Source organism: Psammomys obesus, unplaced genomic scaffold (genome assembly GCF_907164565.1).
Source record: "Psammomys obesus unplaced genomic scaffold, mPsaObe1.curated_primary_1811, whole genome shotgun sequence".
NCBI classification, from domain to species: Eukaryota; Metazoa; Chordata; class Mammalia; order Rodentia; family Muridae; genus Psammomys; species Psammomys obesus.
The window spans coordinates 1,769,332-1,783,082 of record NW_026596445.1 but is presented as its reverse complement, the minus strand read 5'-3'; the positions used below and the strand labels follow the sequence as shown (position 1 = coordinate 1,783,082).

General features: G+C 36.8%; 1 protein-coding gene across 1 annotated transcript in view; it reads left to right on the top strand.

Annotated features, from left to right (window-relative positions):
- The window catches only part of Pcdh11x (protocadherin 11 X-linked), a 625,310-nt gene that overhangs the window by 44,034 nt on the left and 567,525 nt on the right, over window positions 1–13,751 (top strand). The window lies entirely within an intron of this gene.

Below are 13,751 nucleotides of genomic sequence, written 5' to 3'. Positions count from 1 at the left end.
CTATGCATGGTCTTTGGTTGATGCATCAGTTTTTGCAGCTCCACTCCCTGGGCCTAGGTCTTTTGGCTTTGTTGGTCTCCTTGTAGAGTTCCTTGTAGAACCAGAAGTTCTCCGTATGATAGAAGAAAAGACTAAAGAAAATATGATTTTTTTAAATCACATACGAATGAGATGTAAATAAAACAATTCCACATAGTAGAAGAAGTATGTGGAAAAGTGTTTAAATTAGCAGCATAATAGTCATATGGAGAGGCAGGAGTAGGCAGAAAGAAATAAAGAGGAAACATTTGCTTCAAGAATTGAGCTAAAGAAGGTAAATGAAAGACATTTTTATATACTGAATTAGTTCCAAAAGTAAATGTGGAGCCAGTGTCATTGATTGAGAATGAACATAATGCTGTCTTATTTTCTCTGTACATACACATAAAATATGTATGAAAAAGTAAATTTAGTTTATGCAATACTCTTTGTAAAGATTATAAGGCATCAGATCTTAGGAAAGTTACCAAGGGTTAATCTTTTTTTCTCCCATTTTTAAAGTTCCTTTTTCATGTAATAATTTTTCTACTTTTAATTCACTTTATATCTTGGTTGGAGCCCCATGTCTCCTTGTCTCCAAGTCCCAATTTCCTGCCATCCACCTTCCCTCTTCCTCTTCCTCTATTACTCAGAAAAAGGGAGCCCCCCTTCCCATCCTAACTCATCAAATCAAATCAAGATTGTGCAAGTCCTCTTCCTCTGTGGCTTAGCAAGGCAGGCTTGCCAGAGAGAAGTGATCAAACTGCTGGCAAGAGAGAGTACTTGTCAGAGAGAATCCCCACTCCCATTATTTGGGGACCAGCAGGAGACCTGAGGTGCACATCAGCTACATCTTTGTAAGGAGAAAATGGTACAATCCACGCATGGTCCTTGGTTGATACTTTAGTCTCAGCAAGCCCCTCTGGCCCTGGATAATTGGCTCTGTTATTCTTCTTGTGGAACAACTGTCACCCACAGTTACTTTTCTCTTTCCTCCCACTTTTTTCACAAGACTCCCTACTCATTTCCCATTGGCTATGTGTCTCAGTATTTGTTTTGAGACACTGCTGGGTAGGGCCTCTCAGAGGACAAGTCTGATAGACTCTTCTCTACAAGCTTATCAGAGTACTGTAAATAGTGTTAGGGGATGGTATTATCTTACAGGTGGGTCTTTGGTTGGGCAAATAATTGGCTGAACATTCTCTTAATCTCTTCTCTATCTGCTCTATCATTATCTCTGCAAATCTTGTAAGTGGGGTAAATTTTGGGTGAAAGTTTTTGTGGATGTGTTGGTGTTCTCCTCCTTCTACTAGGAGTTTGTCTAGTTAGAGCATATCCTAATCAGTCTCTATGTCCTCTGCTATTAGGAGTCTCTGCATGGGTCCCCTTGTATCCTCCCAGCAGCCCACCCTGACTTATATCTCCAGCTTGTCATAGAGACAGCCCTATCCACAGTTTCTCTTTTCTAACAGAAAAGGACACTGCCAATAGAACATAATGACAGTATACAGACTGGGAAAAGACCTTCACTAATCCTACAGCTGAAAAAGGGCTAACATCCATAATATATAATGAATTCAAGAAAACAAACACCAACAAAAAACAATAACACAATTAAAAAATGGGAAACAAAAATAAACACAGAATTCTCAATAGAGGGATATCTTATGACCAGGAAGCATATAAAGAATTGTTCAGTGTCCTTAGTTATCAGGGAAATGCAAATCAAAATGACTCTGAGATTCCATCTCACAGCAGCTAAAATGTCTAAGAAAAAAAATCCAAAGGGACAACACATACTAGAAAGAATATGGAGAAAGGGGAAAACTCCTCCATTACTGGTGAGAGTGCAAACTTGTACATCTAGTTTGGAAATCAGCCTGGTGCTTTCTCACACAATTGGGAATAGCACTATCTCAAGACCAAGTTATACCAAATGACTAATCTTAAACTGTAGATTGTTTAGAGAATGATTTTCTTCGACTCAATAAGGAAATTTGAAAGAACTTTTATTATTTTAATAATTAATGTATCATCATCACTCACTTTAGATAAAAATATTTTTATTCATTGTATAAGAGAATAATTGGAGACACAAATATTAGGTTTGAGAATTACAATAATAGACTAATATACTTATCAGTACTGACACAGGAATTAGCATGGTCATCAAAGCAAGAATCATTTCTTGACTCAATGATTCTTTACAGAAATGTTAACAAAATATCATTGCCATAAGTTTAAAGCTAGTAAATACTGAAGATTTTTGGTGCAAAATATATTAAAATAGATTTGATATTTTTATGTATCTGAAGATTTCAAACAATTCCATGACAATATGAGTTGTTCAAGAGAAAATATTTATGAATGACAATAAATATTTCTTCCTTATTTTTATTAAAATAAAATAGTATTTTATATAATCACGTTTAATAAATCCAAGGGGTAGTGACTGTTTCTAAACATTTTTCTACCTCAATACTTTTGTATTGGCTGCTCACTCAATAAATTAAATTTATATTATTGCAATTGTACTAAGATTTTCATAATTTTTTACTGCTACAGTAAGGGAGAGTACATGCTTTTTATATTTTAATAAAATTATACTCTCTTGAAATGTTAAGAAAGAGAGAGAGACCAGAGCAACTCTAAGCTCAGAAATCTTTCTGCCTGCTCATCAATTGTCTGGCCCACCTGCATCAGAAACAGTGAGCACAGCACAGGCATTGAATCTAGGAGAGCTGAGGTATGCATGAGACCCAAGTCCCATTGTCCATCATCTCCTGGTAGCCTGTGGGTAACCGAAGCAACTCTAGGCTTAGAGATCTTTCTGACTGTGCCCCAGCTGCCTGGAATACCAGGGTCACAAACACTGAGCAAGTAGAGTCAGTGAACTCAGAAGAGAAAACTCCCTTCGTTAGCTGCATCTAAATTGCCAGCACCCATTTTTGAGTCAGTGGGCATCTCTCATATTCCCCTAGACTACTTCAGACCCCAGATACAAATGGACCCAGTCGGCAGTTATAGGTGCCAAGAAAAAACAGTAAAGGTTATAGACAACCAGAGGGCTAGAACCTACCATAAGAATACAATCAGGAAAAACCAGGAGATCATGGCTTCACCAGAATCCTCCAAAATATGTGGATACTCTAATGCAGATAAAACACAAGAAAAGGATATTAAAGCTATAATTATGCAGTTATTAGAGGTATATAAACAAGAAAAAAACAAACAAATAGAGGCCATCATGGATAGACAGGAATCCACAATCAAATAGGTGAAGGAAATGAATAAAATTCTTCAAGACATGAAAACTGAATTAGAATCAATAAAGAAAACACAAACAGAGAAAACCCTGGAAACGGAGAACTTAGAGAAGATATAAGGAAACACAGAGGTAAGCATCACCAACAGAACACAACAGATGGAGGAAAGAATGTCAGGAGCTGAAGATAAAATTGTAGATATTGAAACATCTCTCAAAGAAAACATTAAAATGCAAAAGTTCTTAAGACAAAATCCAAGAAATCAAGGATATCATGAAAAGACAAAACAAAAGAATAATAGCAAAGAGGACAAAAAGATTCCAGGTTCCAAGGTGCAGAAAATATTTTAAAGAAAATTTCTCCAAACTTAAGAAAGAGATGTCCTTAAACATACAATAGGCTTACAGAAGAATAAATAGAATAGATCAGAACATAAATTCCTTCTGCCACATAATAACTAAAACATGAAATCCACAGAAGAAAAAAATACTAAAAGCAGCAAGGGAAAAAGGCCAAGAAACATATAAAGGGAGACTTATCAGAATCATACCTGACTTCTCTACAGAAACTAAGAAAACCAGAAGGCCCTGTGCAGGTGGCATGTAATACACTCAGAAACCACAGATGCCTACACCCAGACTACTATACTAGCAAAAGTTTGAATTAATATAGATGGAAAAAACAAAATATTTCCTGATATAACTAAATTAAAACAATATATATGCATCATCCCATGCATTCAGCAGATACGAGAAAGAAAACTGCAACCCAAAAAGATTACCTACACCCACGAAAACACAGAACAAAGAGGCTTTCACAACAATAAAACAAAAGAACAGAAGCACATATGCAATTACCACCAACTACAAAATAAAAGGAACTAACAATTATTAGTCACTAATATCTATCTATGTCAACAGACTCAACTCTCCAATAAAAAGACACAGACTAACAGAATGGTTGTGAAACAAGGATCGAGCATTCTGCTGCATTCAAGAAACACACCTCTGCATCAGAGATAGACACTACCTCAGAGTAAAGGGCTGGAAAATAGGTTTTCCAAGCAAATAGAGCAAGGAATCAAGCTGGAGTAATGATCCTAATATCTAAGAAAATATATATTCAACCAAAATTAATCAAAAGAGATGGGAAGGGACACTACATTCCCATCAAAGGAAAAATACACAAGGAGGACATTGCAATTTTGAAAATTTATGCACCAAACACAAGGGTCCCTGCATTTGTAAAAGAAGCATTATTAAAGTATAAATCACGCATTGATTCCAACACCTTAAGAGTGGGATAATTCAACATCCTACTCTCACTAAAGGACATACATTGAGGCAGAAGCTAAACAGAGAAATAATAAGACTTACAGGAGTCTTAAATCACATGGAACTAATAGATGTCTACAGAACTTTTCACCCAAACACAAAAGAATATGTCTTTTCCTCATTACCATATGAAACCTCCAAAATTGACCATGTAATCCAACACAAAGCAAGCCTTAACAGAAAAAAGAAGATTGAAGTGATCATTGGTATCATATCATATCACTATGGCCTAAAATTAGACCTCAGCAATGACAGAAACATAAAAAGCTTACACATGCATGAAAATGGAATAAGTTTGCACTCAAAGACAGCAGGGTCAAGGAAGAAATAATACAAGAAATTAAAGATTTTCTATAAGTCAATGAAAATGGAGGCACAACTTAACAAACCTATGGTGAGCAATGAAAGCTGTGCTAAGAGGAAAAAAATCATTGCCCTAAGTGCCTTCATAATGAAATTAGAGACATCTTGTACAAGCAAGTTAATGGCATAACTGAAAGCACTTGAAAAAAAAAAAAACAGTCACACTCAAGAGGAGTAGATTGCTGAAAATGATCAAACTCAGACATGAAATCAATAAGTTAGAAGCAAAGAGAACATGTTGAAGAATCAACAAATCCAAGAGCTGGTTCTTTGAGAAAAATCAACAAGATAGACAAACCGTTAGCCAAATTAACTAAAAGGCAGAGAGACACAATCAAAATCAAAACAATCAGAAATGAAAAGGGGGACATAAAGGCAGAAACTGAGGAAATCCAAGTAATCATTATGTCCTACTTCAAAAGCCGATAAGCAACAAAATTTGAAAATCTAAATGAATTGTACAATTTTCTTTATAGATTCAATTTAACAAAGTTGAATCAAGATCAGGTAAATAAATTAAATAGTCATATATCCCTTAAGGAAACAGAGGCTGTCATCAAAATCTCCCATGCAAAAAAATAAAAATTAAAATATAAATCCCAGGGCCAGATGGGTTCAGTGCAGAATTCTAACAAAGCTTCAAAGAAGAGCTAATTCCAATATATTTAAAACTATTCAAAAAAAAAAAAAAAAGAAAGAAAGAAAGAAAAGGAACATTACCAAACTCATTCTATGAGACCACAGTCAAATTGATACCTAAATTTCACAAAGACACAACAACGAAAGTTAATTTCAGACCAATGTCTTTTATATTCATCTACCCAAAAATACTCATAAAATGAAAACTGACTCCACGATCACATCAAATATATCATCCACAATGACCAAGTAGGCTTCATCCCAGGCATTCATAAGTGGTTCAATATTTGGAAATTTATCAATAGAGTACACCATATAAACAAACTGAAAGAAAAAAGAATACATGATCATCTCCTTTGATTCTGAAAAAGCATTTGACAAGCCCCAATACCCATTCATGTTTATAATCTTAGAGACATCAGAGATACAAAGCACATACCTAAACAATGTAAAGGCAATATACAACAATCTTATAGCCAACATCAAATTAAGAGGAGAGAAATTCAAAGCAATTCCACTGAAATCAGGTACAAGGCAAGGCTTCCCACTCTTTCTATATCTCTTCAACAAAGTAATACAAGACCTAGCTAGAGCAATAAGACAACTAAAGGAGATTAAGGGGATACATATTAGAAAGGAAGAATCAAAATATTAATATTCAAAGATGATATGGTAGTGTAATTGAGTGACCCCCAAAATCCTACCAGGTAATTCCTTCAGCTAATAAATACCTTCAGCAAAGTAGCTGAATACAACATTAACTCAAAATTATGAGTAGTTCTCCTGTACACAAGGACAAATGGCTTAGGAAAACAACACCCTTTTCAATAGCCACAAGAAACATAAAATACCTTTGAGTAACTCTAACCAAGCAAGTAAAAGACAATTATTAAAACAAAACAAAACAAAAACTCCATGTCTCTGAAGAAAGAAATTGAAGTATGTATCAAAAGATGGGAAGATCTCCTATGCTCCTAATATGGCAGGATTCACAGAGTGAAAGTGGCAATCACAGTAAAAGCAATCCATAAACTCAATACAATTCTCGTCAAAATACCAAAACAATTCTTTACAGACCTTGAAAAAAAGAATTCTGTGTTAAAAAAATAATAAAACATAAAATAGCTTTAAAAATACTCTGGCACAATAAAAGAATTTCTGGAGGTTTACTCATCCCTGATCTCAAGCTGTACTACAAAGTAACAGTAATAAAAAATGTCATGTTACTAGCATTGAAACATATTGGGGGATCACTGGAATCAAACTGATTCCCAGAAATGAACCCACTCATCTACAGATACCTGATTTTTGACACAGAAGCCAAAACAATACAATGGAAAAATGTAACATCTTCAACAAATGGTGATGGTCTAACTGGATGTCTACATGTAGAAAAATGCAAATAGATCCGTACTTATCACCCTGCACAAAGGTAAAGTCCAAGTGGATCAAAAATGTCAACATAAAACCAGACACACTAAATTTATGAGAAGCAAAAGTGGAGAAGAGCTTTAACCTCAATGGCACAGGAGACAACTTCCTGAAGAGAACACCAACAGCACAGGCTCTATGGTCAACAATCAATAAATGTCACCTCACGAAACTGAAAACCTTCTGTAAAGCAAAGGATACTGCCATTAGAATGAAACAACAGCATACAGACTGGAAAGGATCTTCACCAACCCTATATCTGACAGAGGGCTGATATCCAGCATATATAAAGAACTGAAGAAGTTAAACAGAACAAATCAAGTAAACCAATTAAAAATAGGGTACAGAGCTAAACAGAGAATTCTCAATAGAAGAATATCAAATGTCAGAGAAACACCTAAAGAAACGTTCAAAGTCCTTAGTCATCAGGGAAGTGCAAGTCAAAACAACCCTGAGATTTCACCTTATACCTGTCAAAATGGCTAAGATTAAAAACTCAAGTGACAACACATTCTGGAGAGGATGTGGATAAAGGGGAACCCTCCTCCACTGCTGGTAGGAATGTAAACTAGTATAACCACTTTGGAAGTCAATCTGGCACTTTCTCAGAAAATTAGGAGTAGTGCTACCTCAATAACCACCTATACCAGTTCTAGGAATTTATACAAAACATGCTCAAGTACACAACAAAGACATTTGCTCAACCATGTTCTTAACAGATTTATTCATAATAGCCAGAACTTGGAAACAACCCAGATGTCCCTCAACTGAGTAAGAGCTGGAGGGGATGGGAACTCCACAAGCAGAGCAACAGAACAAGATAATTTGAACACAGGGAACTTCCCAGAGACTCATACTCCAACCAAGGACTATTCATGGAGATAACCTAGAACCCCTGCACAGATGTAGCCCATGGCAGTTCAGTGTCCAAGTGGGTTACCTAGTAATGGGAAGAGGGACTGCCTCTGACCTAATCTGATTGGCCTGCTCGTTGATCACCTCCCCCTGAGGGGGGAGCAGCCTTACCAGGCCACAGAAGAGGACAATGCAGCCACTCCTGATGAGAGCTGATAGACTAAGATCAGAAAGGAGAGGAGAACCTCCCCTATCAGTGGACTTGGGGAGTGGCATGCATGCAGAAAGTGGAGGGAGGGTGGGATCGGGAGGGGAGGAGGGAGGGGCTTATGGGGGGATACAAAATGAATAAAGTGTAATTAATAAAATAAAAAATGCAAAAAAGTACATTAAATATTCCATTAACTTTAAGAAACTCAACTACCTTCAATAATAAATGAATGCAAAATGAAGGCTAGTGAAGGTGGTTGAATAAAATTTAGATTATACTGTTCTGAATTTGATTTTTTAATTCTCTTATGATCTCTCTCTCCTTTTCCTCCGTATAATTACATATTTTTAAAAATACATTGTAGAAACATTTACATCTTTTAACTTAGCATAGGAAATTTATTACTATAGTAACAACTAAAAATACCCAATTCACCTCCACCAAACAATGTTTTTCTCATCTGCATTTCCAATTGTGAGCCTTTTCAAGTGACTATAGAAATGACCATAATATTATTTTTAATGCTTTAGGAAGTATAGTAGTAGCATGAGAATATCGTTATTAGAAGTCCTTATGTAAGGGGAAAAGTGAAAATGTCATCATTGCTGACAGAACATGAATTCCTTTCTTGGAACATTCATTGCTCACTGGTTTCTTCATGATCTCAAGTAGTCTATCCATCTGTATATTTTAAGAATGTAATAGTTTTTCTCAATCTATTTTCTTCAAAAATCTTTCCATGAATTTTCAGGTGATGGAAGTTTTGCTTTAAACTTTCAGAAAACCTAATGTTATTTATTTAAAATCAAACTTCTAACCAGAATAAACAGAAACATGTTCATACTTATAGAGCTTTCATGTTGAAAACAATTAAAATTTGCATGTAGAGGCTTTCAGTGTGAGGGAAGGGTGCCTTGCGGTCTCCGAAGGGGCCATAGGCGCTGAAGTTATCTCATGAGCTGGTGATTATCGTGTGCACAGTTTTCTTGAGTATGTCAGTGGCCTACAGGCTAATAATATTCATCTTTAACTGAGCTACAGGAGTTATTTGCCTAAAGTCCACTGGTGGCACCACAGAACTGGGGTTTCCATGTCACTAGATACCCTCTGTTTCCAACAGTGGATGTGTGGGTGGGATATGTCTGATGTCTAGCTGCTAGCTTAGAAGCACCCTGGATCTGGGGCTCTGTAGGCACTAGGAGGTGCACTCACTCTGTAGCAGGTCAACTCAACTCAAAAAGCACAGGGGGTCCTCCTGTTCTCTACTGGCATGTTTGGACCTGCGAAACCATGTGTGTGCTCAGACAGCTCAGTGGTGTTGTAGCATCTGTACCCGGGAGTCCAGCTGCGGCTGCAGAATTGGGGTGTCCAGGTGCCTGCCAGGAGGTCCTGGGGAGCCAGTACCCTGGCTTGGTATTTGGTGTACTTGGGTGGTTTTGCAGGTCCATAGCCCATTGTCCGCCACTCAGGGACTGAGCTGCCCATATAGTACAGTCAGGCTCTGTGTAGTCAATACAGCTTGTTGCCAGCAGGCATGGGACCCAGGCAGGCTTTTACGGCAGATCTCGGGATCTGGACAGGGATGATGCTGGCTGCTGAGGTTGCAGTGCTAGTATTCCCACCCCCGCTGTCTAGGTTCTCAAGCAGCAAGATCTATGACACTGGCTTTGCAGCTGGGCTCCTCCAGGGAGGAAGGAGTCCCAAAAAAAGAAAGTGCCCCTCTCCTTTCCCAGAGAAGTCTGCATTTGACCTGAATCAAAGAGTTCTCTTCTCCTGTGCTGTCCCCCCTCCTTTAGGAAGACACAATATTGATTTTCTGATTTCAGTTGCCCCTCCACTCACCAGTTTCAGAGTTTAGAATCCTCTGGCTCTCAGTAACAATGCACTCTGATCGCTGCCATCTTGCCCCTCTATTTCCTTGTTTGTAATTGCTGTGTGTAGTATCCAATTGTATAGATGTACCACAATTTCTGTATCCATTCCTCCGTTGAGGGACATCTGGGTTGTTTCCAGCTTCTGGCTATTATGAAAAAAGCTGCTACAAACATGGTTGAGCAAATATCCTTGTTGTGTACTTGATCATATTTTGTATATATGCCTAGGAGTAGTATAGCTGGATCTTGAGGGAGCACTATTCCTAATTGTTTGAGAAAGCATCAGATTGATTTCCAAAGTGGTTGTACAAGTTTACATTCCCACCGCAATGGAAGAGGGTTACACTACCTCCACATCTTCTCCAGCTTGTGTTGTCACTTGAAATTTTGATTTTAGCCATTCTGATGGGTGTAAGGTGAAATCTCAGGGTCGTTTTGATTTGCATCTCCTTGATGGCTAAGGACATTGAGCATTTCTTTACATTTTTCTCTGCCATTCTATATTCCTCTACAGAGAATTTTCTGTTTAGCTCTGTACCCCATTTTTTAAAATCAGATTGCTTGATTTGTTGCCTTTTAACTTCTTTAGTTCTTTATAAATTCTGAATATCAGCCCTCTGTCAGATATAGAGTTGGTGAAGATTCTTTCCCAGTCTGTAGGCTGTCATTTTGTTCTGACAACAGTATCTTTTGCTTTACAGAAGCTTTTCAGTTTCATATGTCCATTTATTGATTGTTCATCTTAGAGCCTGTGCTGTTGGTGTTCTGTTCAGGTAGTTGTCTCCTGTGTCAGTTCAAGGATCTTCCCCACTTTTACTTCTAACCGATTTAGTGTGTCTGGTTTTATGTTGAGGTCTTTGATCCACATGGACTTTTGTTTTGTTCACTATGATAAATATGGATCTAATTGCATTTTTCTACATATAGACATCCAGTTAGACCTGCACAATTTGATGTAGATATTGTCTTTTTTCCATTGTATGGTTTTTTGCTTCTTTATAAAAGCCAAGTGTCTGTAGGTGTGTGGGTTTATTCCTGGGTCTTGTATTAGATTCCATAGATATACCAGCCTTTTTTATGACAGTACCATGCAGTTTTTATTACTATTGCTCTGTAGTACAGCTTGAGATCAGGGATGGAGATACTTCCAGATGATCCTTTGTTGTACAGGATTGTATTGAAAATTATGTTTGTTGCTTTGTTTGTTTGTCTTGTTTTTCCATATGTAGTTGAGAATTGTTCTTTCATGGTCTGTAGAGAATTGTATTTCATATTTTGATGGGAATTGAATTGAATTTTTAGATTGCTTTTGGCAGGATGGCCATTTTCACTGTTAATCCTACCGATCCAGGATATCTTTAATTTCTTTCTTCTGAGATTTGAATTATTTTTTCAAACAGGTGTTTCACTTCCATGGTTAGAGTCACACAAAAGTACTGTATGTTATTTATGGCAATTGCGAAGAGTGTAGTTTCCTTAATTTCCTTCTCATCCCTTTTTTTCCCTTTGTATACAAGAAAGAGGGCTACTGCTCTTTTTGAGCTAATTTTGTATCTATCCACTTTGTTGAGGGTGTTTATCAGCTGAAAGAGTTCTCTGGTTGAATTTTTTGGCTCAATCATGTATACTATCATGACATCAGCAAATAGTGATACTTTGACTTCTTTCTTTCTGATTTGTACCTGCTTGATCTCCTTTAGTTTTCTTATTGCTCTAGCTAGGGCTTCAAGTATTATGTTGAAGAGATATTGAGAGAGTGGGCAGCCTTGCTTTGTCTCTAACTTCAGGGGGATTAATTTAAATTTCTCTCTATTTAGTTTGTTGCTAGTTATAGGCTTGCTTTATATTGCCTTTACTATATTTAGGTATGTTCTTTGTATCCATGATCTCTCCAAGACATTAAAGATGAATGAGTGTTGGATTTTTTCAAATGCTTTTTTGGCATCTAAGGATATGATGATGTGTTTTTTCTCCTTTAGTTTGTTTATATAGTGGATTACATTAATGGATTTATATATATATTATATCTCCCCTGCATGCCTGGGATGAATCCTATTTGGTCACAGTCTTTTATGTGTTCTTGGATTCAGTTTACAAGTATTTTATTAAGTAGTTTTGCATCAATGTTCGAGGAGATATAGGTCTGAAATTCTCTTTTTTGTTGGGTCTTTGTGTAGTTTAGGTATCAAGGTGACTGTGGCTTCATAGAATGAGTTTGGTAATGTTCTTTCTGTTTCTATTTTAAGGAATAGTTTGAGGAGATTTGCCCTTCTATGAATGTCTGGTCGAATTCTGTGCTGAAACCATCTGGTTCTGGGCTTTTTTTGGATGGGAGACTTTTGATGACTGCTTCTATTTTCTTGGGGATTATAGGACTATTAAATCTATTTACCTGATCTTGATTAAATTTGGTAAGTGGAATCTATCAAGAATATTTACCATTTCATTTAGATTTTCAAATTTTGGGGTGTATAGGCTTTTGTAGGAAGACCTCATGATTGTTTGGATTTCCTCAGTGTCTATTGTTATGTTCCCCTTTTCGTTCCTGTTTTTGCTGATTTGGATAGTTTCTCTCTACCTTTTATTTAGTTTAACTAAGGGTTTGTCTGTCTTGTTGATTTTCTTAAAGAACCAGCTCTTTTTTTTATTCTTTGAATTGTTTTCTTTATTTCTTAATTATTGATTTCAGCTCTGAGTTTGGTTATCTCCTCCTACATGTGTCTGGATTTTTGTTTTGTTTTGTTTTGTTTTGTTTTTGTAGTGCTTTCAGTTGTGTTAGCAAGTTCCTTTTATGAGAAATCTCAACCTTCTTTTGGAAAGCACTTAGTGCTATGAACATTCCTCTTAGCACTGTTTTTCTTGTGTCAAATAAGTTTGAGTCATTTGTGCCATCATTTTCATTGAATTTTAAGAATTCTCTAATTTTTTTAAAAAATCTCTTCTTGACCCAGCTGTCATTAAGTAAAGCGTTGTATAGTTTCTATGTATGTGTAGGCTTTTTGTTATTTCTGTTGTTTTGGACATCTAGTATTATGCCATGGAGGTCTGATAGGATACAAGAGATTATTTTGATCTTCTTGTATCTGTTGAGGCTTTCTTTGTACCTGAATAGATGGTCAATTTTGGAGAAATTTCTGTGAGGTGGTGAGAAGAAGATATACTCTTTTGAGTTTGGGTAAGGGTTCTCTAAACATCTATTAGGTCCATTTGATTTAGGACCTTCCTGTCATTATTTTCCTATTTAGCGCCTATCTAGATGATCTGTCCCATGGTGAGAGCAGAGTGTTGAAATCTCTCACAACTAACTTGTTGGGACTGATGTTTGATTTGAGATTTAATAATGTTTCTTTTACAAATGCAGTTGCTCTTTTGTTTGGTGCATATTTGTTCAGGAATGTGATATCTTCCTGTTGGATTTTGATGAGAATGAAGTGTCCCTCCTTTTTTTTTATTTTTTATTTTTTATTTTTGGTATGTAATCTCATGATTCAGTGTACTGTATTTTTTTTTAATTTTATTTTTCTTTTTAGTTACATTTTGTTAACTCTGTGTCCCAGCTGTATCTCGCTCCCTCATTCCCTCCCCAACCCCACACTCCCTCCTTGGTCTCCTCCCTGCCCCTTTCCAAGTCCACTGAGAGGGGAGGACCTCCTCCCCTTTCATTTGACTCTGTTTTATCAGGTATCTTCAGGGCTGGCTGCAAAGTCCTTCTCTGTGGCCTAACAGGACTGCTCCTCAACCTGGGGGGGGGGGGGGGGTC